The 26601-nt window shown below is 34.7% G+C and overlaps 1 protein-coding gene across 2 annotated transcripts in view; it reads left to right on the forward strand.

Moving 5' to 3' along the window:
* The first annotated feature begins 14238 nt into the window (after positions 1–14238).
* ARHGEF37 (Rho guanine nucleotide exchange factor 37) overlaps positions 14239–26601 on the forward strand; it is a 74653-nt gene continuing 62290 nt past the window's right edge. Inside the window, exons 1-2 of one of the 2 annotated variants that reach the window (XM_074291747.1) lie at positions 14239–14403; positions 19236–19351. The gene's annotated coding sequence lies outside the window, so the exon portion shown is untranslated. The remainder of the gene's footprint in view (positions 14404–19235; positions 19352–26601) is intronic. The other variant, XM_074291748.1, reaches the window with a different exon arrangement.

A 26601-nucleotide genomic window follows, 5' to 3' on the forward strand; every position in this document is an offset into this window, starting at 1 on the left:
TATGTGGATTTATTTTGTATCCTGCGACTTTGCTAAAATTCTGAATTATTTCTAATAGCTTTTTAGCAGAGTCTTTGGGGTTCTCTAAGTATACCATCATGTCATCTGCGAAAAGTGACAATCTGATTTCTTCATTTCCTACTCTAATTCCCTGAATCTCTTTCTCGGCTCTTATTGCCAAGGCTAGAGTTTCTAGTACTATATTGAATAGTAATGGTGATAGTGGGCAACCTTGTTTCACTCCTGATCTTACAGGGAAAGGTTCAAGTTTATCACTATTACATATGATGTTTACTGAAGGTTTTAAATATATGCTCCTCATTATTTTAAGGAATAGTCCATTTATTCCTATACTCTCAAGCGTTTTTAGTAGGAATGGATGTTGGATTTTATCAAATGCTTTTTCTGCAGGCTAGTCAACTTTAAATTAAATATGAACTAACATTTTGACTAGATAGCTCCCAAAATGAACACAATATAATACTGAATTAATAAAAGTATGTCCACAATAAAGGAAATTTTGGTTTTACTACATTTTGTTCTGGTTAGATCATAACTGGAAAACTTTGTACTGAACTATTTGTCATATTTTAGGAAGGACATTGACCTTCAAAGTTAGAATAATAGTTGTCTTGACATAGATGAAAGATTTTTATGGAGAAGAAAAGGTTTATATATTTATATGATCAGTTGACTTTGCCACTGTCGCTGAATGGCAGTGGTCAAGCCAGCCAGCTTAGAAAGAAGCAATAAAGTCATCCTTAGGGAAACAGCATGAGCTAAGTCAATTAGACCATTGCCATCACCTCAATCATGCTTTCTTCAGACCCCCACAGAGGCAGCACAGGATCCAGAGTCCACAGTCCTTAGAAATAACAGTGCCCCTACACCAGTGGTCCCACATAGCCACTGTCTACAGAAGCAACATTTTTGTAGATGTTAACTGTCAAGTCTTCTTCAGGGACCTTGCCTCTCAGAAGGCACAGTTATTGAAAATCTAGGAAAGTTCTTGCCACTAAACACTTTGGTACTGTATCAGAAATAGATATGGTTTTTCATTATTATATTACCATTATTATTATATTAACCTCTTATACATTGTCTCTTTATTAGAATAGAAGCTACCTTGACAACAGGAGCTATCTTATATTTCCAGTTATATCCTCAGCACTTAGCACAGTCCTTTGCAAATATTAAGTACGTAATAAATGCTACATTCATTTATTTTCTGTGACTTTGGAAAAGATAAATAAGACCAACTCTTCTAAGTCAGAATAACTTCCTAACAAATAGAACTATGTGAAAACTAGAATGGATAGATGAGGTAGTAAGTTCCTCAATACTAGAGATAGGAAGAATGGCCACTTTTCAATAGTCTTACAGAAAGGATTCATGCACCCCCTAAGAATTCAGACTAGATAATATTTAAGTTCCTTTGAAATTTGAGTTTCTATGGCCAAAAAAATTAATAGATCTCACTTTTTTAATGTGTGGCTGAAATGACCTTCATAGTTAGTCACTGAAGTAACAACATGGGGAAAACTTGACAAGTTTTATTAAATCACATATTCTGATAAAAAAAAATTATTATCATTATGAGAAATTTCTGAGGAAGGCAAAGATAATATATTTTTCTAAAGATTTTTTATGATAGAAAATTAATGTCTTAGATTGTTTAATGTGAAGTCCTATTTAGAGATAAAGAACATAAACCCTAATAATACTCATGGATCTTCTGACAAAGGAGGTTGTCTAAATGGAAGCAGGTAGCCTAGCTCCTACATCTCTACTTCAGTAAAAATATAAAAGTAATATCAGATCAAAAAATTATAAATTCAATGAACAATTGAAATAAGTGGCTTATCTACCCCAGAACTGCATAAAAATTCAACCAGAAATTCCCAGGCAAAAACAAAGGGGTCCCACCAGCAAATATAGTACTTGTGCTCATACAAAAAAGCCAGTGACCTCCCAGTGCAATAGAAATCAGGAGGAGGCACAGATAAGTTCTGTGTCTTGAGTCAAGAGAAGAGATTCTCCCAAGAAAACCCTATTAGGCTTCTTGAAAGAGACTAAGAGCAGCAGTAACCAATGTTGTATGTCTGTGATCATGGCAATACTAACTCTGGGAAGGCCCAGGGCTCTGGTCTTCAAGGTCTCTGGTACTCTTTTCATTAGATATTAGCTATCTGTCAGTATGTTGGAATTAGCAAGAATTGGCTAGTAAGAGCTGATATTTTAAAATTTTTAAGTGTTAAATTTTTAGTGTGAGTATTTATATCTCCAATCTGAAAAGACTACAAATAAAGACTTAATTTATTGTTTCATTGGTTGTCCAGACATAGGAAGTGATGGAGAAAATGTTAATAATACAGATTAAACCTGTTTATGGAATTTTTGGAGAGGCACTTGCTAAAAACGTTTCTTAACATAGCCTTGTTTAGAGTGCCTTAAAGATCCAAGACTTTGAAATTCAAAGATTCAAGGGGGCCTAATCCTGACAGCAGGGGTGACTTAGTTTGAGACCAAGCAAGGCAGATCATTACATCCAAAAACATACCAGAGAGCAGAGCGAAGCACTGGCACAAAGTCCCAATTCAGTAACTAAGGCAGGAGAGATGAGTAAACAAAAGAATACACAGATGTCCCAAGAATTATAATAGATCCAAATATAGCTTAAGATAGAAATACACAGATGTCCAAAGAATTAGAATAGATTAAAATATAGCTTAGGATAGAAAATGGCAAACCTTACCTAAGTAATGGCCTCGCTGAAAATTATGACAAGCTAATCAAAAATCAAATGATTCCATAATACAGAATGAAATATTATAACACAATAAAAAAATAACTGACCTAGAAAACAAATCAAAGAGATATAGTTTAAGAATCATTAAACTTCCTAAAAGCCATGAGAAAAATTTTAGCACTATATTCCAGGAAATCATAAGTGAAAACTGCTCAGATCTATTAGCACCAGAGAGCAAAATGAAGAAAGAAAGAATACATATGCAATCTACTAAAAGATAAGGAAAGTTCCAGAAATGCCATAGCCAAAATCTAGAACTCCCATGTCAAAATAAAAATACTGAAAAAGCCCAAAACAAAGAGTTTAAAATACCAAAAAGCCATAATCAGAATCATATAAGAACCACTTCTAAGGAGAAGTAATTATAGATTGTGACATCCCGAGAGGCAAAAGCCTTGAGCTGAAAAATCTGAGTATTATACTACAAGTGAACCTTATTTTTTTTTCCTGAGAAAGAACATTTCAAAGTTAGGTATAGAAATATGCTAAATTCAACAGGAAAACAGGTGATCACATGGAGAGAGGAAACAAAGAAGGAAGATAATACCAAAGAGAATCATTGGAGGCAAAGCAAACTTCTCAATCCTAAATAGAGAATTAAAAAAAAAAAATAAGTAAAGAAATGAAAAAAATCTGGAAATTAAGGAGGGGTGCTCACCATCTAAGGACTAGTTGAACAAATTATGATATATGAATGTAATCAAAATTATTATATTGGAGAAATTATTACATTGGTGAAGTAATAAGAAATTATTACAAAGAATCCTGGGAAGTATAAACTGTTACAGAGTAAATAGAGCCAGGAGAACAATTTGTACAAAGACATAATGTTATAACAAAAAAAAACTTTTGTTCTGTTTTTCTATTCAACTAGTATTTATTGATTATTGTTCTATGAAATGATAAAGATAAAAAGGATACAGTTCTTGAGCTTAAAAAAGTCTTTTTTTGTACTTAATAGTATTTTTCCAATTACATTTAAAGATTGTTCCAAACATTCATTTTTGAAAGATTTTCCAGATTTTTCTCCTTCCTTCCTTTCACTCCTCTCTCCCTAAGACATGAAACAATCTGATAGGTTATATGCATGTACTATCATGTTAAACATTATAAAAATAAATCAGAACAAAAAGGGAAAACCATAAGAAAGAAAAAATCAAAATGAAGTGAAAATAGTATATACTTCAATGTGTATTCAGACTCCATATTTCTTTCTCTGAATGTGGATACCATTTTTCTTCATTAGTCTTTTGGAATCATTTTGGATCATTGTATTGCTGAGAAAAGTTAAATCTATAGTAGTTAATCATCACACAATGTTACTGTTACTTTGTACATTGTTGCTTGTTTTGCTTACTTCATTTAAGCATCAGTTCACATAAGTCCAAGATTTTTCTGAAATGTCTGTTCTTCATTTATCATAGAGCAGTAATATTCCCTTACATTCGGTACCACAATTTGTTCACATCTCCTCAATTTCCAATTCTTTGCCACTACAAAAAAGTTGCCATAAATATTTTTGTATATGTGTGTCTTTTTCCCTGCAAAACAAAACAAAAAGAATAATTTTGAAAGACTTAATTAAGAACTCTGATCAAAGCAATCATCAATACTATTCTACAGAACTTCTGACAAAATATGTTTTTCATTTTATGATAGAAAACTTATTGGCTCAGTTTGTGGAAGGATATATATATATATATATATATATATATATATATATATATATATTTGGAAGTTGCTAATGTAGGAATTTATTTGTTTATTATAATAGTTTGATTTTTCTTTTTTCAATGGGTAGGGTTGGAGAGGATCAAAGAGAGAAAATAAATACTTGGCAACTGGAGGAAAAAAAGAAAAAATAATTTCCGTGATCCATGATTACAAGTTCCTTCTATTACTAAGGTTTCGTGATTCTATTTTCCCTGACCCAAAGTATAAAAAGGTTCCGAATCTTCAATATGGAATTTATTCTTGGCAAGCACTATGATTCAATAATGACAAGCAACTAAACTAAGCATGTTTCATATCCTCTTTTAATAATACATTCATTAACCCACCACTCCCTTCTTATAGCTACTTTAAAATAATGCCAGAGGCTTTTTAAAACTGATTTGCTAGTAGTCAGCAGAACAAAATGCAAATATGAAAACATCTGAGTTGTGTCCTGACAGAAAGAAAATTCATATTATTCATTTCCCTCCCAAGTCATTGAAACTCTGACATTACCTATGTTCTATAAGATATGCTGTTTTTAAAGTCCCAACTATTATGATTGAAATAATAAAACAAGTTGGATTTATATATTTTTGTTTTAATCTTAGTAATCATAAATAGAAATTCTCTATGAAATTTTAGGTTATTCTTTTTAGTTTTCGTTTGGCAGGAATTTATAAAGAGTATATTGATGTTTGAGTTTTTATAGATGCTTTCTTAGGCTAAGGAAATTCTTTACTTAAACAAAGAGAAGGTAAAAGGTTCTCTAAATGGACAGGCAACTAGAGTTCTTATATCCGTGTGTCATTCTCCTCTCTAGCACTAAAATAAAATATAAAAAAAGAAAAGAATTTATGGTGACAATGAGGGGTGGTAATTTTTAGTATTGGAAAATACCTAAATGCCTTAGTGTGTTCATGGCCACATAGAGAAGTTATTCAATGTCACCAAATAAATTAGCATCTCTAAAATGATAGTGTGAATAAAGAGAAAATAGGATTAGAGTTACAATAATTCACCTTCAATCTATTTTTCAGGAACAAATTTTTAAGTGTGCTTAAACTAGATGATCATTGAGATCCCTTCCATCTGTAAATCCTATGAGTGTATGATATTAGATAAAGTGAGGAATCTGTATCCTCAACTTCTGCAGCATCAAAAGCTCCAAACCAGGTATAGGGACACCTGCCTGTGCCTCTGCTCCCTCCTCATTCAAACCAAAGCCAGGTTCCTAGAGAAGGAGCTGGTCAACCTTGCTCTTAGGAAGGATCTGGCTTAACCCAAAGACGGAATGAGATTCTAAGAAACTTTAGTGATAAGAGGAAATACAATGTAGTGGGAAAATCCTTGGACCTCAATTCAAGGAGTTCTCTCTAGGAGGAATAGGTTCTAGTTCCACTGTTAACTTGCTATGCCATTTTGGTCCAGTTATAGCTCCTCCTTAAGCTTTAGTTATTTCTGTAAGATGAGGGGGATGGGAATGATTTCTAAGCGCTTTTCAGCTCTGACATTCTATTTCCAAACAAGTGCCCTTCAGAAGGTCAAGAAAAGAATGTTTGTTCTATGGTTGTTAAACCAAACTGCTGCATGTTAAAATATCTGCAGCAACAAGTGGGAGGAAGCACCATTTCCAGGGTGAGCATTAGAAATTTAATTCAAGATAGTAGAATATTAAAATAGTACAAGTCTTCAGACTCATTTGGAAACAAAAATATCACCAAATACACCTGTTAGCTTGTCCTTTTGTTATAGATTGAGTTGTTATTCAATGATACAGGTAGGTCCTCATCTTTGTATGGTCCTCTTCAGACTTCAACTGCTTGAAGTAAGTTTACATCCATGTCTAAAGAGGTATTAAGAGACCCAAAATATATTTATCAAAGTTACAATGCAATACATAGAAAAAAATCAACCCTAGGGATCTGGGGAATTCTTTGCCCTACTGCTGTATTTCCTATAAGATAACTCTAATTCATATTCTATTTCTTTTCTTTTTTTAATTTAATATTTTATTTTTTCCCAGATACATGTAAAATATTTTTTTACATTTGTTTTTGTTGAGTTGCAGATTCTTTCCCTTCTTCCTTCCCCACTCCCTTCCCATTGAGAAGGCACATGTGACATTATGAAAAACATTTCCATAAAGGTCACGTTGCAAAAGAAAACATAGATGTCTCCTCACTCTCCCCAAAAAAAATTCTTAAGAAAAATAGTTTAAAAAAAAAGTATGCTGAATAGAGTGAACTCTCCCATAAAGTGGAGGCAGATAGTAGACTGGATTAAAAGCCAGAATCCTATAATATGTTATTTATAGGAAACACATTTAAAGAAGAGTGATACATACAGAGTAAAGGTAAAAGGCTGGAACAGAATCTATCATGCTTCAGGTGAAAGAAAAAAAAGCAGGAATAGCTATCCTGATCTCAGGTCAAGCAAAAGCAAAAATTGATCTAATTAAATGAGATAAGGAAGGAAACTATATCTTGCTAAAGGGTACCATAGATAATGAAATAATATCAATATTAAGCATATGTACCAAGTGGTGTAGCATCTAAATTCCTAAAGGAGAAATTAAGAGCTGCAAGAAGAAATAGACAGCAAAATTATAATAGTCAGAGATATCAATCTTGCACTCTCAGGATTAGATAAATTAAACAACAAAATAAATAAGAAGTAGACAACTCTGAGATACCACTACACACCTGTCAGATTGGCTAAGATGACAGGAACAAATAATGATGAATGTTGGAGGGGATGTGGGAAAACTGGGACACTGATACATTGTTGGTGGAGTTGTGAAAGAATCCAGCCATTCTGGAGAGCAATTTGGAACTATGCCCAAAAAGTTATCAAACTGTGCATACCCTTTGACCCAGTATTGCTGCTATTGGGATTATATCCTAAAGAAATACTAAAGAAGGGAAAGGGATCTGTATGTGCCAAAATGTTTGTGGCAGCTCTTTTTGTAGTGGCTAGAAACTGGAAGATGAATGGATGTCCATCAATTGGAGAATGGTTGGGTAAATTATGGTATATGAAGGTTATGGAATATTATTGCTCTGTAAGAAATGACCAGCAGGAGGAATACAGAGAGGCTTGGAGAGACTTACATCAACTGTTGCTGAGTGAAATGAACAGAACCAGAAGATCGCTGTACACTTCAATGCTGTATGAAGAGGTATTCTGATGGAAGTGGATATCTTCAACATAAAGAAGATCCAACTCACTTCCAGTTGATCAATGATGGACAGAAATAACTACACCCAAAGAAGGAACACTGGGAAGTGAATGTAAATTGTTAGCACTACTGTCTATCTACCCAGGTTACTTATACCTTCAGAATCTAATACTTAATGTGCAACAAGAAAATGGTATTTACACACATATATTGTATCTAGGTTATATTGTAACACATGTAAAATGTATGGGATTGCCTGTCATGGGGGGAGGGAGTGGAGGGAGGGGGGGAGATAATTTGGAAAAATGAATACAAGGGATAATATTATAAAAAAAATACTCATGCATATATACTGTGGGGAAAAAATTCTAAATAAAAAATAAAAAGAGAAAAAAAATAAATAAGAAGTTAAAGAGGTAAATAGAATACTATACAAATTACTAACAAAATCCAACAGCAAGAGATACAAAGAGAAATTCCATTTAAAATAACTGTTGATAGTATCTTTCTGGGAATCTATCTGCCAAGGGAATGTCAGGAACTATATGAGCAAAAAAATGGGTTCATGACCGGGGGCAGCTAGGTAATGCAGTGGATAGAGCACCAGCCCTGAATTCAGGAGGACCGGAGTTCAAATCTGGTCTCAGACACTTAACACTTCCTAGCTGTGTGACCCTGAGCAAGTCACTTAACCCCAGTCTCAGGGGAAAAAAATGGGTTCATGATTTAGACATAAAGAATGAGATTATAAATAAATTAAAAGAACATAGGATAGTTTACCTCTTAGACCTGTGGAGGAGGAAGGAATTTGTGACCAAAGAAGAACTAGAGATCATTATTGATCACAAAATAGAAAAATTTGATTATATCAAGTTAAAAAGTTTTTGTACAAACAAAACTAATGCAGAAAAGATTAGAAGAGAAGCAATAAACTGAGAAAATATTTTTACATTCAAAGGTTCTGATAAAGACCTTTTTCCAAAATATATAGAGAATTGACTCTAATTTATAAGAAATCAAGCCCTTCTCCAGTTGATAAATGGTCAAAGATTATGAACAGACAATTTTCAGATGAAGAAAATGAAATTATTTCTAGTCATATGAAAAAGTGCTGGTAAAAAAAGAAGGGAAAGGGACCTGTATGTGCCAAAATGTTTGTGGCAGCCCTTTTCATAGTGGCTAGAAACTGGAAAATGAATGGATGCCCATCAATTGGAGAATGGTTGGATAAATTATGGTATATGAATATTATGGAATATTATTGTTTTGTAAGAAATGACCAGCAGGATGATTTCAAAAAGGCCTGGAGAGACTTACATGAACTGATGCTGAGTGAAATGAGAACCAGGAGATACATGGCAACAAGAAGACTATATGATGATCAATTCTGATGGATGTGGCTCTCATCAACAATGAAATGATTTAAATTGTAATACCAGAGAAACTGAGCAGGATAGAGATTAGAGAACAATTTAACAATTTATTAAATGGAGAGATTTACTGGGACCAAATGGACCCATGGTTGGTCCCAGGGCTGAACGAGACTTTTGTCTCTAAGAATCCAACTATAGCCTAAGGTCTAAGATATAAGACCTTTATCCTAACATTAAAAGGGGATGGTTATAACCTGAGGCAGAGTAACTGAATAGGACAATTAGGGAAACTGGGTCAGGACATTAAAAGAGAACTGAGGCACAACAAAATCAGTTCTAATTGTTTAGTAATGAAGAGAATCAACTACACCCAAAGAAAGAACTATGGGAAATGAGTGTGGACCACAACATAGCATTTCCATTCTTTCTGTTATTATTTGCTTGTGAATAATAAGGAAGAAAACAAACATTTTTGTTTGTTTGTTTTCCTTCTCAGGTTTTTTACTTTTTCTTTCTAGATCCATTTTTTTTTTTTTTGGTACAGCAAGATAACTGTATAAATATGTATACATATATTGGATTTAACATATACTTTAACATATTTGACATGTATTGGACTACCTGACATTTAGGGGAGGGGATGGGGAAGAAGGAGGGGAAAAATTGGAACAGAAAGTTTTGCAAGGGTCAATGTTGAAAAAATTTACCCATGCATATGTTTTGTAAATAAAAAAATTTAATTTAAAACGAATGCTTCTATTTTCAGATAAAACAAATTCTTTCTCTGGGTATAGATAGTATTAGAAGATCTCAAAGCCCTTCTTTTTTTTCTTTTCTTTCTTTCTTTCTTTCTTTCTTTTTTTTTTTTTTTTTTTTGCTGAGGCAATTGGGGTTAAGTGACTTGCCCAGGGTCACATAGCAAGGAAGTATTAAGTATCTGAGTTCACATTTGAACTCAGGTCCTCCTGACTTCACAGCTAGTGCTCTATCCACTTCGCCACCTAGCTGCCCCCATCAAAGCCCTTCTAAAATAGACCATGCTCATATATGAATTTCAGTAATCTATGGCAAATCATTTGCTTTTTCTGTGCTCAGTTTCCTCATGTATAAAAGGGGGTTAGTTTGGAACAACATAAAGCAAAGAAAAAAAAAAAAAGAAAATTAAATATTTTTTTTTTTTTGCTGAGGCAATTAGGGTTTAAGTGACTTGCCTGGGGTCACACAGTTAGGAAGTGTTGTGTCTGAGGTCACATTTGAACTCAGGTCTTCCTGATTTTAGGGCTGATGTGAAATAATACCAGCTTTAATACTCTAAATACTCTAAAATAAGAATGACCAAGTTTGAACTTGGAAAAGAGTTTAGAAACGATACTTTTCTCTATTTTCTAGATAGGTATACAAGGTTGCATATATTGTCAGACATCAAAGGCTGAACTGCCTTTTTATCTTTCTTTTAAAAGAAAGATCTAGAGGATCCATCACTGCTTAAGGGAGGGAACAGGGATATATTTTAGGAAACGAAGGTCATTTAGTCAAAAGAATTTATTAAGTACCAGGTCCTATTTTTTTTGTGCCAGGTCCTATACAAAGCACTTCAGATTCAAAGAAAGGTAAAAGATAATCCTTGCTCTCAAGGACTTAACAGTCCAGTGACAAGCAATGTGCAAACAACTATGTCCAAACAAGATATACATATAATATAAATTGAAAATAAGCAACAGAAAGATAGCGCTCACATTGAGGATAGTATAGAAACAAAAGCTATTTATAAAAATTAAAATTTTAAATGAGGGAGTTGGATTAGGTGACCTCTAGGGTTCCCCTTCTGAAATCTATGATTGTAGATATGTAGTTATTTAACCTCTTCTTTAAAAGAGCCCCTCTGTTGTCTCTGCCACAGGATATTTCACTTTTGTACAGATCTAACATTTATTATGTTTTTATTATATCCAGCTGAAACTTCCACTTAGTTGTTTTACTTCTATCCTCTGGAGGCAAGCAGAATTAACTCCAATGCTCCTAAGAAACACTTTGAAAGTCAGTGATGGTGTGCTGGAGCCAGCTCTATCTGGCTTGGGAAGTTGATTGTTCAATATTCAATGTAAACATTTACACTTAGAAATCCTAATCATTACAAATCAAGGCTTGACTATTTATTTTGATTATCTGGACTTAAGAAAGCACATATTAAAGTATGAGTACATACTTTCCCCTTTACCCCCTTCCTCAGTTTAGGAATTAAACATTTACCAGAATACTAGTATACTTCTGAACTGCCCAGTAAACATTGAACTCACCAGGACTACAGAATAAAGCTCAGAGAATGGAAGTGTCACTAAGCTGAAGGCCTAGTTACTGTAAGTTAATGATGATCATGAGGATGATAATAATAATTATGATGATGACAACTGGTATTTATACAGAGCTTTAAGGTTTGCAGAGTGCTTTACATTCATAATCTCATTTGAGCCTCAGAAGAACTCCTGGACCTAAGTATAAATTTCAACATTCACCCTAGCAAGACCTTGTGTTCCAATTTTTTCCTCCCTTCTCCCCTCCCCTAGATAATCCAATATATGTTAAACATACAATTCTGTATATATTTCCACAATGATGCTGCACAAGCAAAATCAGGACAAAAAGGAAAAAATTGAGAAAGAAAACAAAAGTCAAGCAAACAACAATAAAAAAGCAAAAATACTATATTGTTGTAGTCAGGAAATGGGTGCAAATTTCAGCTGACACTGGCTGTGTGAGCCTAAGCAGTCATTTACTTTTCAATATGGCCCAGGCAATTCTGAAAAAAAATAAATAGCTGAATAGTTGCTAATCTGAACTGGGTAAGAAAATATCCTCTTTATCAATTTCCCCCACCAATGAAATCACAAGTTTAGACTAAAAAAATAAACAATGTGTACATAATGGGATTGTAATAAGGAAAATGCTTTATAACCCTTATAATATTACAAAAATGTAAGCTATGAAGACAGCATTAGCTGATGTCACCTATTTTTGGTTGCCCCATCACACTGTTTATTCGTATGGCCTATGAAAACTCTTAGCTCTTTTTTACTCAAATTTTTGCCTAGCTAATATCTCAAATTCTGTATTAGTAAAGAGGATAAAAACAAATCCTAAGTGTAGAATATCATTAATTCTATCTAAATCTATTAACTCTATTAAATTAAATCTTTGATTAGGTGTGGCTCAATAGCTAATCAAGACTTTTTTTTTGGATAATAATTCAGTTGTCCAATGTTTTAACTCTTTTAGCTGTCTCAACCACAAGTTTGATAAACATTCATTTATGCTTCTCTTCCAGCTACTGAATAAAATTGTCTAACAACACAGGATCAAGATAGAGGATCCCTTGAGTGCTCTAAATATGCCTAGATCATGGTCACATTGATTCATTAATCACTTTCCTTTAGGTCTATTCAATTCAATTCAATCAGTTTCTAATTTGCTTAACTACACTATCAACTACTCCTAGCTTTTCCATCTTGTTCATGAATGATTTTGTCAAATGTCTTACTGAAATCTTGATATAATAGATCTATAATATTCTCCTGATTTATCTATATAGAGTTACCATGTCTAAAACAAACAAACAAAAAAACAAATCAAAACCTAAAAACTCAATCCAACATGAGGTTAGTTGGAGTTAGTTGAATCCCATTAGTTCTTAGGGATCTTCCATTTGTAAACACTATTCCTTTAATAATACTTTCTAGAATTTTTCTAGGGGAAAAAGCTAAGCTTATTGGTCTATGGTTTGAAGAATACCTTTTTTTTTTTTCTCTCTCTCTTTTTAAAAAAATTATAACATTTTGCCATAAGCTCAGCTTCTCTGTTCTGCATGAATTTTCAGTGGACACAAAAGATCCTCATAGCCTCTAGTTTTATCCTTCAGTATCTCTAGTTTCAGTTTCTCTAAAATTGGTGGCTCTAATTCAATCATAGTAGTTAAATGCTCTCACTGTCTTCTCTCTCTTTTTCTTCCTTCTTTAATTCCATCCATCATTAATTCATCTCTTCCTTGATCCTTCTTATTTCTCCTTTATTCACTTTAAATAGTTGCTAATCTGAATTGGGTGAGACAAATGTCCTCTTTAAGGAGTTCCCCCCACCAAGGAAATTACATGTGTGGAACAAAAAAATAAATAATGTGTATTACCTAGGTCCTGAGGTTGCTGTAAGGAAAATGCTTTGTATACCTTATAGCATTATAAAAATGTGAGTTATCAAGATGTCATCTTGATAACGTTGGCTATTTCCTCCTCTTCTCTCCCTCTCTTCTCTCACTTCTCTCTCCATCTCTTTCTGACACACACATATCCCTCTTCCCCTTTCCTCTCGAGTTTCTACATATAATCTATATATAAATGAACATGTTTAGTAGATAAAGATCATTATTCTCCATTTTGAAGGAGAATAAACTAAGTTATAAAATACTAGGTAGGGATTATTCTCTATTTTGTAGGAGAATTAACTGAGAAGCAAAACATGTAGGTATATAAAACCTCTTAGCACAGTGGCTGATGGATGGTTGTCGTTATATAAATGTTAGCCATTAATAGCTATCAATTAACCTCAGAAGCCCTTTCCTGGAAGCCAAGAGACTTGGAGGTTTATCCCAGATCTACCTAAATTAACTTGCTCTGCGATTTCAGACGTCATTTTCCTTCTTTGGGTCTCAGTTTTCCCATCTGTAAAATGAAGGGGTAGACCTTCTGCGGGTTTTTGTAGATTACTGCGGGTTTACAAACCCAGATTTGACCTTCTGCGGGTTTTTGTAGATTACTGCGGGCTGTAGATTAGACCTTCTGCGGGCTTTTGTAGATTTCAGCGGGATAAGCCTAATTCTCAAATAGAAACATTAGCACCAAGAAATTCATGTTTTTTTACAGTTTGTGTTAGATTTTTCTCTCCTGGAACCCCCGCCCCTGGGATGAAGCCTAATGAAAGGTTGTGGTGAGATAAAGGAGAGGCAAAATAACCCGAGTCAGCTGGGATCCTCTACTGGCTAATTGCCCCAAATTGGCTGCTTTGTCAGCCTTTGGATTGACTCTATAGGACTCAGTCTTTCAGCCCCGGGGAAAAAAAAAAAAGGCAATCTGAATGACAATCAACAAAAGGACTGAGGCTGTTCCTGCGCATGCACGTTGCGGTGGAGGCAGGTCCGGTCCCGCCCGTTCGCTTGGTTCTGGCTGCTCCGTGGGCTGGCAATGGAGAAAGAATCGGTCGGTTGCTTATTAATTTTTTTTCAGACAGGGACTACTTGAGCAGCCTGAACCGAGTGAGTCCTGTTCCCTGTGGATTGGGAGGTAAGTTGAAGACAAGTGCCAAATGCCAGCAGTGGTCAGAGGTCTCCTCAAACAGGTTGCCAGGTTAAGAGGAGACGGCTGAATGATGTTTGTCGCTACAAGAGTTTGTGTGGGGGGGAAGCCAGATCACCCCGCCGAACTAGTCACCCGGCCAGCTTGTGGAGAGGCTGGGAGCAAGAAAAGATGAGGCTTGTCAGGAACGAAAGGACCCACACCGCCTGGGCTCGACAAGGCGATTAGGGGGCATTGTTTAGTGGCAGGCTGGGAATAAACTCTGGAAGTTTCCAGGGAATATTTAGGGGAAAAAAAAGCCACTCTCCATGCCCAAAGTCACGGCTCAATTCTGAATTTACACTGTTTCTTTTCACAGAATTGTGTTCGCTTCTTTGAAAAAGCAGGTGGTGTACTGTTAGCAGTCTTAAATTGGCAGCTGAGCAAATCTGGGTCTGTGGGCTGGAAGAAATTGGGGCACATCTCTGGTTTTAGGTGATATAAATAGCATTCTAACCGGGAGCCCCAGGAAACTCGAGCTCAGTCCTAATTTTGCCAACCTATCCCGTGAGATTTGGTTAGTCATGTGATATCCCTGAGCCTTGGTCTCCCCATTTTTAAACTGGAGATAACACATACTGTCTATCCCACTGGGTTGCTCTAAGGATTAAATGAGATAATAGGTGAGGAAAGAATTTAACATTTTATTTAACATTGTTATTACTCATAGCACAAATACAAATATACCTTTACTTAATCAAATAGGTTTTCTGTAAAAATTCTGTTATTTTTCCCGACACAATTGAAGAGGCATTACTTATGATGGGGAGGGAAATGAGTCCATTGTTATAAAGATCATATTTAGGACAACAGACCCTCAAATATTAAGCCTCCAAGATGCAGATTAGAAACCATTTATGCCTGACCATCTTGAGCAACCCTTTCCTATGATTCATTTATAGACTTTTGTCCTTGTGAATTACACAATTCATTTTTAGTAAGCTAATTATCTTTCTACTTCATTTTGGGACCACAAATTTTTGTAAATACTGCTTTACATATGTTAATAAGGGTTTTATTACAACCCAGATTTTTCTTTGTTGGGTTTTGCAACAATGTCACAAACTCTTAAGGTTATTGACCTAAAAGCAAATTTGTTACCATTTTTTATTTTCTTTATGAGCAACATAATAAAATAGTTTATACAAAATCTGATTATAATCTTTTCCCTCATCTTCCTTTGAATCACTTACATAATTTATGCCAACATGTCCCCTATCTCCAACTATTTTAAAGGTTTTAAAAAGCTATAAAGGAGAAGACTTTTTTGTATATTACTCTAAAATTCCCCTGTATTTCAAAATCATTATGGGCACTCGGAAATAGTGGGGGGAAAAAAAATTAATGAACACTGGATTCAGACTCAGAAGACCTTGGTGTTAAGTCCTGGCTCTGACAAAACTTACAGATTTTTTTTTTTTTTTTAAACACTTATTGTCTGTGTGACTGGGCAAGCTTGAATTCAATGATCTGCAAAATGGAGGTGGATACACAGGTTTTCAATAAGGAAAGTGCTTTGTAAATTGAAATATGTTGAACAATTGTGACTTGATATTGAAAATAAGAATAATGATGATGATAAAATATTTAAAGGAAATCAACAAATAAAGACTAATCTCTTCACATATGCCCTTAATCCTTTCTCTTCCTTTCTTCTCCAATAGACTACTATGTACTCAGTCATCCTCTCCTCCCATATAAGTTCCTTCCCTATTAGCTAGAAATATTTGTAAGTCTTCCTCATTCTTAAAAAAAAAAAAAAAAAAATCCTTGCTAGACTATATTGAGATATATTATCTCTATTTCTTAGCCAAACCCCTAAAAGAATTGCTTGTTGCTTCCACTTACTCTCTTTTCACAAGGCCATATAGGAAGGCAGTGGCAAAAACCTGATGCTTTTTTTTTGTATTATACTACATATACTGTATTGACTGGTTTGGGGCGTATGAAACTAGAAAGGGTAAGGGCTGGAAATTACATTAAAAGATCATATGACCCACTAGATTTTCCCATTAGTTGCATGTCCATAGGCAAGTGATTTTAATGCTTTTAACGCCACAGAACTGGGTAGTTAAGCTAGTTGATCTCCAGTGTCCTTTTCAATTTCAATTAAAGTGAAGACGTTTCACCTGGAGAAGACAAGATTGGAGGGCTGCAAAACTCTGAAAAAGGCATTCCACCCGAGCCATGTCTGTGTTCCAGTTCCTCATCTAAGCCTGAGGGGGCAAAGGCAGATATAGTCTAGAGAGCAAAAATTGATAAAATTAAGGAAAAATAAAGAATTATGTTGGGTTATGGTCAGGGATTTAACTGGGGTCAAAAAGCCAACCATTTGGCTGAGATTGAAGCTGGATAGAAGGGAGTGTTCAGGCTAGGCTCATGGACTGTCTGGAATAATTTGTGAGGATCCATAGAAAGCTCCAGGCTTTATACTGGAGGAATAAGATTGCCATTTGACTGTCTGGAATAATTTGTGGGGTTCCATAGAAAGCTCCAGGCTTTATACTGGAGGAATAAGATTGCCATTTGATGATACAGATTGGGTACTCCTCACCTTTCCATCTATGGGAAGGCTCCACGTTCTGTATATTACATCCAAGCAAAGTGTGTGGTGTCGAAGAATAGTCTGGCTTTGATTTATGCAAATTAGGCTAAGGAAGCAAGTTCTAGATTTACTGGCTCCCTCTCCCCTTACAGAACTGGTGACCACTTTTCTTGCTCCAGCAAGAAGCCAGGAAGAATGAAAAGGGACATAGTTCTGGCTCCCAGCTGTGGTTTCAGTCCCATTGTAACCCCCAACTATCATTTCATTCCATCAAACTGGCTTACTTGTTATTCATGAAAGTTGTCATTCCATCTTCCACCTCTTTACTTTTGCACAGGTGATCCTCCCTTCCCCTCATGCCCATAATATATTTCCTTCTTCCTTTTCTGTCTTGGAATCATAAGCTTTTTTTTCAAGATTCAGCTTCAGTATCACTTCCAATAAGAATCTTTTCCAAATGCTTGTGTTCTCTCCTTTCTCAAATTGTGTTTATTTGTGTATCCCTCATTTCCAGTTCCTCCCCCCAAACTCTTACACTCCTATCTTTCTGTGTAAACTTGATTGGAGCTATGTTTTCAAATTTTAGTTGTGTTTTAAGAACCTAACATAATGCCTTGCATAGGGTGAGTTGTTATTGACCTTTATTTTAATTTGTTGAATGTTGTCCTTTTCTCAGCCCCTTGTGCTGGGGAAGAGTGAAAACAGTGAAATTCTTTTCTCCAAGATTCAGGAAATTTGCTTGTGTCAACCTTGTGGCTATCATCTGCTAACCATTGGGCTGTTCTCACTTTTTTCTTTTTAGAAATAATGATTTATTATTAATGAATTAATATTATTATATTATAATATAATGAATATTATTAATAATGAATATCATTATTTACAAGTATAATTAATTTTTACAAATATTTATATTTCAATAAATACAATTTAAATACAGTGAATGTAACTTTAAATATCCTTTAGGATTCTTGGTTTGTCCATTTATTCCTGTTTATGATTTTTTTTTTTTATGGTCATGATTAATCTGTATTTAATCCTTCTGGTTTGGCTTATTTTCATTTTTAAATGCTTCATAAAAATCTCATTTTTCTCACACTTGTTCCTCTAATTCCATTATTTTATTTCATTCCATTAGCTTACCACAAATTAACTATTCTATTCACAAAGAGTAAGACAACTGAAATGACTGAAAAACTTTGCTCATTGCATTGATATGAGCTCTGATGTCTTTCATTATGGTTTTCCTGAGATTCTATTGTTAAATTCAGAGTGAGCATTTAAACCTCAGAAATCAGTAAATATCACAAATCTGGGCTTGATTTATTGTTTTGAGGATTGTATGAATTTTTTTAAATGGTGAAAATGTTAATAAAGCAGATTAGCCTTCAAAATGTGTCTTTTTATGGTAGATCTTGTTAAACATTAACTAACAAATCCTTGAGAAGGATTGTAGGGAGGGCCCAGTCTAGATTAAGTAACATAAATTTGTATCCAATCTCTTGGGCATAGTGCCATACAGATAAATTCTAAATAAATGCTTTTTTGGTTAGATGTGGATAAACATTTTTATTGTATTAAGTAAAGATGTCTCCAATTCTGTGACTTTTAGAATTTTTAACATAATTGATTAAATACTGTATTTTGTGCATGATTTTTTTCTACCTCTGGTGATACATAACCCTATGTTTTTATAAATGATAATAGCATAATGAGTTATGCTAATTATTTTCCTAATACTAAACCATCCTTGCATTTCTGGTATAACTACAATACGGTCATAATGAATTTTAAAAAACATATTGCTATATGTATTTTTGTTGTCGTTTAGTCATATCCAGCTTTTCATGACCTTATTTAGGTAGTCATATTCAATTCAACAATCTACTAAATACTTATTTTTAATAATACAGGTGTCTGGATCTTTTTTTTTTTTTTTCTTACCTAGATTTCCTCCATTCTCTTGTGAAGCCATTTGGAGCTTTAGATTTTAAAATTTTTATTCTAGAAGTTCTTTTATGCTTTCCCAAATTTCTCCTAAGATCAGATTATTATTTTGGCACTTTACATTCCTATAAATTAATTTCATTAGAGTTTTTTCTTTTATTGACATACTTCTATACATTTCATTTCTTCATCCCTTTATTCTATTTGTGGTGATTTCTCCTTTTTTATTTTACATTTATAAATTTGGTTTGTTCTCATTAAAAAAAAATATTTTACTTTTCTTCTAAAGCTCTGCAAAAGTGAAGAACTGGCCAGTGAGTCAAGAAGATCTAGATTCAAATCTTACCTCCTACATACACAGACTACATGATGTTGGGCAAGTCATTTAACCTCTAAGTGCCTAAGGTAATTCTCTAAAACAATAATACAAAAAGTACTGCTCTGCTTTAATGGATGGTTTTCCTCTTCATTGTTGTCCACTCTGATGAAATCCCAACTCTGGTTAAAAAAAAACAAAAACAAAAAAAAAACAAAAAAAAACCCAAAAACCAATAACTCATCTTTAATTATATTTGGAAACTTAATACTTTGATATTCTGGGTTTTTATTTTTTTAATTACATGTTCCAATTGTTTTCTCATTAGCTAATATATATTCAGGACAATATTTTGTCTTAAAAACTTCTTGAGCTGAATTCCATTAATTTTAGTTTGACAGATCTCCCTTCTTCCCATTCTCCTCTCTCTAACTAATTCTTGCTAGTTCTATTTTGTTATGGAATCCACTAATACACTTTGTAATACATAGTCAATGGTTAAAATGATGGGTCTGGAGTCAGGAAGACCCGAGTCTGAATTTGACCTCAGACTTTCACTAGCTAAATCACTTAACCTTCCTCAGTTTCACTTTTTTTCTCCTGTAAAATAGGGATGACAATAATAACATTTATATCCCCTGCTTTGAATTGGCCAGTAATCATCCTGATGCCCTGGATTAATCATTCTCCCAATGGGTAGAGCTTTGACCCTGGAGTCAGGGGGCACCTGAATTCAAATCTGGCCTCAGTTTAGCTATGTGATCCTGGGAAAGTCACTATTTGCCTCAATTCTTCATCTATGAAATGAGCTGGAGAAGGAAATGTCAAATTACTCTAGTATCTTTGCCCAAATAAAACCCAAATAGTGTCAAGGAAAGAACAGAAACCATTCAATAACAATTTTTCATACATTTTTATTGGGTTTTTATTTCCTGCTTGGAGAAAACACTTCTAGTCTTTTAAAGTCCCCTCCCTACAATCTGGCTCTAATCTACCTTTTTGATTTTATTTCATATATAGTGATTTCATATATATGTACCTCCAAATTCTCTATATACTTTCTTCTCCATACAGTTAAAAAAAAAATTAACCATCCAACATGGCTCATAAAAAAATGTGTATTTAAAAAAATAATGTTTTAATCAGAAAAAAGCAATAAAAAGGAAAAAAATAAAATAAAAAAACCTAAATACAAAATAGGAAAAAAAAAAAAAAGAAAGAAAAACAAAACATTTTTATGTGCCAACAAAACATCAGGAAGGGTTCAAATTATGTAATAATGAACTTCCATTTCAAGTAAGCATGTATAATAATAGAAGATATTATATTTATGATTATCCATCTTTGCTTTCTTATAGGTCATTCTTTTGTGCTCTGCTAAGCACTTTTCACTATGTTCTTTGTTCCCTCTTTTTATTCTCCCCTCCCCCAAGCAGTCTACAAACACAGATTGCATATATATATATGTGTGTGTGTATATATATATATATATATATATACACACATATGTATTTTATATATCATATATATTCACACCCACACATTTACCCACATACATATATATATCTACATACACACACATACCTATATGTAACCATTTTGTCTGTGTATATATATATATATATATATATACATATATTTACACATTTGTAGATAGACATGCATCTAAAACAATGTAGCTGACACATGTAGATTTTTCTCTTAATTGAATCTTTTAATTTGACTTGGTCTGAGATGCATAATTATTAGCCCTACTCTTTTTTTTTTTTTTTAAATAAATTCTACTCCTGATCTCTTCCCCCCCACCAAAAAAAATTAACCAAACAATAATGATTTTTTTTTTGTTTTGAATACACCATTTTATAATTGTATGGCCATGTGTACATATATTGTCTTTAACATCTTTAACATGTATTGGTCTACCTGCCACCTGGGGGAAGGGGTGGGGAAATGAGGAGAAAAATTGGAACAAAAGGTTTTGCAATTGTCAATCTGAAAAATTACCCATGCATATATCTTGTAAATAAAAAGCTATAAAAATATATCATTTTAACAAGGTATGAAATTCCCTGTCTCCTGTCTTAATCCCATATTGTTGATTAAATTTTAGAATACATATTGGCATCAACATCTTATTGATGAAGTTAACACTTGAACCCTAAATACATTTAGAATGTACCTTAAAAGTTAGTAAAGGAGTAGCTAGATGGCTACAGTGGATAGAGCACCAGTCCTGAAGTCAGGAGGACCTGAGTTCAAATATGATCCCAGATACACATCCTAGTTTGTGATTCTGGGCATGTCACTTAACCCCAATTGCCTTAGGGAGAAAAAAGTAATACAGAGTATTGACTAGAGGGAAATGGAGAAGAGTGGTGCCCTGTGCAATGATAGGTGAGAAAGGAGTCGTTGCATCCCAGAAGGTCCACTGGGAACCTCAGAAGCAGAGCAGGAAAGGATCTCTGAGATCAAGAAGAATTTCAGGAATAAGCCGCTGACTCAAAAAAGGAGCTGCTGAACTCTTCTGGACTGAATGGAGTAGTCCTAGTGCCAAACCTAAATGATAATCGGGGAGCACCAAATTCAGACCTGGCCCTTTATTAGCACTTCGAGTTATGCAGACTGAGCTGGTTTGAGAGAAAGGCATGAACCTTTTTAGTGACATCTTCCTCTCTCCACCACCAAGTGCTTCTCTTTTCTTTGGAAGATTCCTCTAGTACTGATAGAAATACTATAAGTCTTGAGGACTGTTAGGTTCCTGGGATGAGGTGGATGGGGCTCATTGTGGAAGTGAATTATTTGTTGCTCTGGCTAGCCCAAGTGAGTGCCTCCTTTTTGGGGAGACACTACCGAAAAGTAGGTGACACTTTCTGGTTATTGTTTGATATCTTGTTTGCCAGAATGCTTATGTGGGAGTTGAGAGTACGTACCCTTCTCGATAGACCTAATCATAAAACTAAATTCTGATGCTTCAGAGGGACAGCCTGAAAGAGGGAATAATTCAAAGTATTTATAAAACATGACCCCAAGATGGAATCCTACTAAAGAAATTTTGGGCCATGGATTACCATCATTATTCCCCTTTACATATTCCATTTTCCAAGTAATGCTAAACTATTCAATTCTTCCTCATTTCCACCTGTCACAATTCCTCTGGGCTTAGCTCAATTGCTACCTTTTCCATGAAGTTTTCCTCGCCCCTATTTTACCCCAACTCTCATTCCAGCTGAAAGTTTTCCTTACCCCTATTTCACCCCAACTTTCATCCTCTTTCTCACCTCCAATTTTCCTAGAGCACTATCTTGATCTCTTTTTTTCCCCTATTCTCTGTGCCCCTTTATATTTTGTTCATCTGTATTTCTCTCCAAGTAGTTTATACACTCCTTAAAGGCAGGAAAGTTTTTTTTTTTTACATCTTTGTATACTTGCCTATTTTAATACAGTGCTTTGTTCACAGTAGGCTGTTAATATCTTTAAGTGTAATTAAAGTGAATTTGTGTACCAATTATAGCTCCACCATGTTGCTATTTCAGGATGTTTTTACATAGATCCAAAGAAGTCTTAGGAGTTAGAAAAATGAGTTCTTTTGCAGGACAATTATTGACTTGTGGTTTTTTGGTGATGATGTGTGGTTGGTAGATCCTGGTCTAAGGGAGTTATAAGGGAATGGTAATAGCTCTGTCCAGGAAAGTTAGCCCAGAGTAGAGAGTTGGTAAGCCAGCTTATAGCTTACTTAAGTGCAATATAATCTGTTTTGGGAGAAAGGTTTTTATTTTGTTTTGTTTTTCTGAGAAGCCTTGCCAGGCCAGGGAATGTAACAGGAAAGGTGCCAAGATTACTCCAACACCATTTGGCCTTTGTCTGCATTAGAAATCAGGGACAGAATTAGTGAAATACTGAATGAATGTTGTAATCCCTCACACTGTTGAAAGCATTGTGCAGTTCATCCAGTGTGTTTTCATATACCTTGTCTTTTATGTTCACAACAGCCATTTTGTAGCCAGACAAGACATAAAGCATAATTGGGCTGGCTCACAGTTTTAGAAGCACATTGATAAGCTTTAGAGAATTCTGAGGAAAGCAGCCAGGATGGTGAAAGGCCTTGAGTCTGTGCCATATGAGGATATGATGAACCAACTGGGGCCATTTAGCCTTGGGAAGAGAATATGGGGGATAAGAGAAGGAAGAAGGTGATAGCTGTGCACAAGTATTGGAGAGATTGTCATATGGGGTAGGGCTGAAACTTGCTCTGTTTGGTCCCAAAGAGTTGGATCAGTGGGAGCAATGGGTGGGAATTGCAAAGAAGCCAATTTAGACCAAATGTCAGAAATAACTTTTTTTAGGTTTCTTTTTTTTTTTTTTTTTAATTTTATAATTATAACATTTTTTTTGACAGTACATATGCATAGGTATTTTTTTTTTTTTTTTTACAACATTATCCCTTGTACTCCCTTCTGTTCCGAATTTTTCCCCTCCTTCCCTCCACCTCCTCCCCTAGATGGCAGGCATTCCCATACATATTAAATATCTTATAGTATATGCTTGGTACAATATATATGGGCAGAACCGAATTTTGTTGTTGTTGTTGCAAAGGAAGAATTGTATTCGGAAGGTAAAAATAATCTGGGAAGAAAAAAAACAATGCTCACAGTTTACACTCATTTCCCAGTGTTCCTTTTCTGAGTGTAGCTGATTCTGTCCATCATTGATCAATTGGAATTGGATTAGCTCTTCTCTATGTTGAAGATATCCACTTCTATCAGCATACATCCTCATACAGTTTCATTGTTGAAGTGTATAATGATCTCCTGGTTCTGCTCATTTCACTCAGCATCAGTTGATGTAAGTCTCTCCAAAACTCTCTGTATTCCTCCTTTTGGTTATTTCTTACAGAACAATAATATTCCATAACATTCATATACCATAATTTACCCAACCTTTCTCCAATTGATAGGTATCTGTTCATTTTCTAGTTTCTAGCCACTACAAAAAGGGCTGCCACAAACATTTTGGCACATACAGGTCCCTTTCCCTTCTTTAGTATTTCCTGGGGATATAAGCCCAGTAGTAGCACTGTTGGGTCAAAGAGTATGCACAGTTTGATGACTTTTTGGGCATACTTCCAGATTGCTCTCCAGAATGGTTGGATTCTTTCACAACTCCACCAACAATGCATCAGTGTCCCAGTCAGAAATAACTTCTTAACAATTAGAGTTGACCAAAAGTTAAAATTTCTCTTACTCAGAAATCTTCAAAGAAAAGATAGATATCTGATTACTCATCTGATATTTTATAGTGGAGATTACACGGAGATTACAAATATCTGATTTTATGCTCACAATAACCCTGGGATGGGTGTTACTGTGTTTTAAATATAATAATAATAATGACTATTATTATTATTATTATTATTATTATTATTATTATTATTCCTGAATGAGAGAATCGAGGCAGTCAGAGGTTGTGACTTCCCAGTTCATCCAGCTAGGAAATGTCAGAGTTTAAATTTGAACTATGGGTCTTCCTGACTTCATTTCCTGTATCTATCTACTGAGTCCCCTAGCTGTCCCAAGAGGAAACTAGGTCCCTTGCTGAGGTCCCTTCTACTTCTTAATTTCTATGATTTCTCATAAGAAGCTCATCAGAAATCCCATCACTTATTCCAGGTCAGAAGGCTATGATGGACTTGAGCTGGTACTTCTGAGAACTATGTCTCAAGTCTTAGTCATGCTGGGGTTTTTTGTTTGTTTGTTTGTTTTGTTTTTTTTTACTATAGCAGGTGGACTTAAGCCTTGGTAAATATTTGTTGACCTTGGGGACAGATGGTGTCTTATTTTATCTTTATATATGACCTAGTTCAGAGTATCATGTTCTTTGTAAGGAGTAGGTACTTAATAAAAATTCCTCTTTGTTAAATCGAATGAATGAGGTTTGAAAAGTGAATGACAGATTTGCAGTTTGATGTGTAACCTTTTCTGTTTTATTGTATATACTGAAAGTGCTCATTTTAGTTGATGCTCGCTAAGTTCTTAGTTTTTAAAATTGGAAAAAAAATCTAAAATGAATTAAATAAATATAATTTAATTACTTCCACATTTTTAAGGCTACTAATGCCTGTTGTATTGATTCAGGTTTTCCCTGCCTTACTTTCAGGAAGAAAATAAACTTATTTTATATCAACTACTTGAATGTAAAGAAATATGCATTCTGCTAAGTACAACTGAATTTTATCTAATTTATAAGTAGACAGATATGTTGGCTCTCATAAATTCTGATTCATTTGTGTCCTCTTATAGATAAATAAATAGATAAATAAGCTTTTGCTACCAATTCAGGGTAGGGCCACATACCAGAAATGGGGAGACACCTGGAGTCAAACCCCAGGCAAGATTCAGGAATTGGGTGTGGGGCTGGGTCAGGAATCAAATAGGACCAGACTGACTGGTGACAACCTGTCTGGGCCTCTCTTTACTAAAGTTCATAGGATACCAATTCCCTCATTTTATACATGAAGAAACCAGTGCCCATTATGGTTATGTAAGTTGTCCAAGGTGCCAAATGTAATAAATGTTAGAGGTGGGATTTGAACCCAGGCCCTTTGCCAGTACTTATGCTATTGCATCAGCCCACTTCTTTTGTTTCCCTAGGCTGGTACCCTGTTTTCAGGTTGTGGTAAAGGTACTTTCACATTATGGCATGGATGTTCTGAAAACAGTACCTATGGAATTATAGGCCCTGGTAGGTAGGCCTGGCAAGCTGGAAAGTCTGCGGTGATCCTGACCTAAGGGTTGGGATAGTCGTGATAGTTAACAAGTAGGGAGGATCATCCCCAATTTCTGAATGTTTTTGGTCACAACAGTTGTCCAGAAGCTGTTCACTAGGGAAAAGGAAGCGGGGATTGGGTTCTGTGTTGGTCACGGTGAGAACTTCTACCTCTGGAACCAAGGATTTTTGGGAGTTGGAGGAAGGTCAGAATAGGGGATAACTAGGGTCTAGAACAAAAAACTTTGGGTGCTTTAGGACTCCAGACTCGGAAATTGAGGCTGAAATTTCATCTACCTAGATTAGAGGATGGAATTTGGGTTTCAGTTAAACAAACCTTGCCATTGCTTCTTGATCATAGCTTAGACATGAGCTGAAAAATCCTTTTGGTTTTATGAATAATCTTATGGTCGGTTAGTGTTCAATAGTTTTACAAATCTTCTCTTGAGAAGATGAATGACAGCTTACTGGGGATTTTGTAGAAGAGATTCATGTGATAAAAGTTTGTATTGAGCATCCCCAAAGGTATCTTTCAGATATGAGATCCTGAGATGTAGTCTGAAGCCATCCAAATATT

Source organism: Sminthopsis crassicaudata, chromosome 2 (assembly GCF_048593235.1).
Source record: "Sminthopsis crassicaudata isolate SCR6 chromosome 2, ASM4859323v1, whole genome shotgun sequence".
NCBI lineage: Eukaryota > Metazoa > Chordata > Mammalia > Dasyuromorphia > Dasyuridae > Sminthopsis > Sminthopsis crassicaudata.